This window comes from Tachysurus fulvidraco, chromosome 2, assembly GCF_022655615.1.
Source record: "Tachysurus fulvidraco isolate hzauxx_2018 chromosome 2, HZAU_PFXX_2.0, whole genome shotgun sequence".
Lineage (NCBI taxonomy): Eukaryota > Metazoa > Chordata > Actinopteri > Siluriformes > Bagridae > Tachysurus > Tachysurus fulvidraco.
In genome coordinates, this window is record NC_062519.1 from 40,429,233 (window position 1) to 40,431,338 (window position 2,106).

Here is a 2,106-nt window from a genome sequence, read left to right on the forward strand (position 1 = left end):
TAGTATTTATTTATTATTATTATTATTATTATTATTATTATTATATTTTATTATTATTGTTGTTGTTTATTGTATTTTATTATTATTATTATTATTATTATTATTATTATTATTATTATTATTATTATTATTATTATTATAAGAAGAAGAAGAATCTGGCTGATGGTGAATAACACGTTTGTTATTTGCTATCACGCAGTACATGTGACAGACGGTAGACGGTAGAAACTCCAGAGCAGAAGGTTTTTTTTCCTAGTGCGCTGTTTTCTCGGAATATTACGGTACAGCGAAGAGCCGCTGTGTGAGGACGCGCAGCTCGGAGCTTCAGTCCAGTCCAGTGTATGTGTGTGTGTGTTTCTGACATCTAAGCTGTGTGTGTGTGTGCGTGTGTGTTTATTCACCTGCGCGGTGTGAGGATTACTGAAGCAGCCTGAAACACACCTTTACACCTGAGATACATCGTCTTCCTTTCTGTCTCGGATCGACTCCGTGTTTCCTTTGGTTTTATCGGAGCGTCACCGCGGCGCATCTCCACACCTTCATCATCATCATCATCATCATCATCATCATCATCTTCTTCAAGGTAAGAAAATCAAATCACGCTCGTGTGTGTGTGTGTGTGCGTGTGCGTGTGCGTGCGTGCGCGTGCGTGTGTTATAGCTTAATGCATACGCAGGTCATAACCTCTTCATTCAGCGCTGACGCGTTTTTACGCATGAACACGACTGAAGGCTGAACATGTAGCTGAGCCTGAACACGACCTGCTGCTCTGCTCTTAGCCACATCGGTGTGATTTTCTGTTCGACGTCATCAAGCCAGGGACAGGTAGCTTTAAACCCCTGACTGGTAGCTTTACACCCCTGACTGGTAGCTTTACACCCCTGACTGGTAGCTTTACACCCCTGATTGGTAGCTTTACACCCCTGACAGGTAGCTTTACACCCCTGACTGGTAGCTTTACACCCCTGACAGGTAGCTTTAAACCCCTGACAGGTAGCTTTAAACCCCGGACAGGTAGCTTTAAACACGGGACAGGTAGCTTTAAACCCCTGACAGGTAGCTTTAAACCCCGGACAGGTAGCTTTAAACCCCAGACAGGTAGCTTTAAACCCCAGACAGGTAGCTTTAAACCCCTGACAGGTAGCTTTAAACCCCGGACAGGTAGCTTTAAACCCAGAACAGGTAGCTTTAATCCCCTGACAGGTAGCTTTAACCTCGTAAGACCTGGTGTCCACATACGTGGACATCATTGCATCTAAAATGCAAAACCAAAGCTCTGGTCTTAGGAGGTTAAACCCCGGACAGGTAGCTTTAATCCCCTGACAGGTAGCTTTAAACCCCGGACAGGTAGCTTTAAACCCAGAACAGGTAGCTTTAATCCCCTGACAGGTAGCTTTAACCTCGTAAGACCTGGTGTCCACATACGTGGACATCATTGCATCTAAAATGCAAAACCAAAGCTCTGGTCTTAGGAGGTTAAACCCCGGACAGGTAGCTTTAATCCCCTGACAGGTAGCTTTAAACCCCTGACAGGTAGCTTTAAACCCCTGACAGGTAGCTTTAAACCCCTGACAGGTAGCTTTAAACCCCGGACAGGTAGCTTTAAACCCCGGACAGGTAGCTTTAAACCCCGGACAGGTAGCTTTAAACCCCTGACAGGTAGCTTTAAACCCCTGACAGGTAGCTTTAAACCCCTGACAGGTAGCTTTAAACCCCGGACAGGTAGCTTTAAACCCCGGACAGGTAGCTTTAAACCCCGGACAGGTAGCTTTAAACCCCGGACAGGTAGCTTTAAACCCCGGACAGGTAGCTTTAAACCCCTGACAGGTAGCTTTAAACCCCGGACAGGTAGCTTTAAACCCCGGACAGGTAGCTTTAAACCCCTGACAGGTAGCTTTAAACCCCTGACAGGTAGCTTTAAACCCCGGACAGGTAGCTTTAAACCCCTGACAGGTAGCTTTAAACCCCGGACAGGTAGCTTTAAACCCCTACATGGTAAGCTACTGTGCGTACCTGAGAAACCTTTTGTATTTGAGTCATTTGCATATTTATCCTTTTAAAATCAAAAAGAAAAGATGTGGAAAAATAAAGCTCCCTGTCTGACAC

At 45.1% G+C, this 2,106-nt stretch overlaps 1 protein-coding gene across 1 annotated transcript in view; it reads left to right on the forward strand.

Annotated features, from left to right (window-relative positions):
- Positions 1–251: 251 nt before the first annotated feature.
- dok4 (docking protein 4) overlaps positions 252–2,106 on the forward strand; it is a 43,234-nt gene continuing 41,379 nt past the window's right edge. Inside the window, exon 1 of the mRNA XM_047810636.1 lies at positions 252–583. The gene's annotated coding sequence lies outside the window, so the exon portion shown is untranslated. The remainder of the gene's footprint in view (positions 584–2,106) is intronic.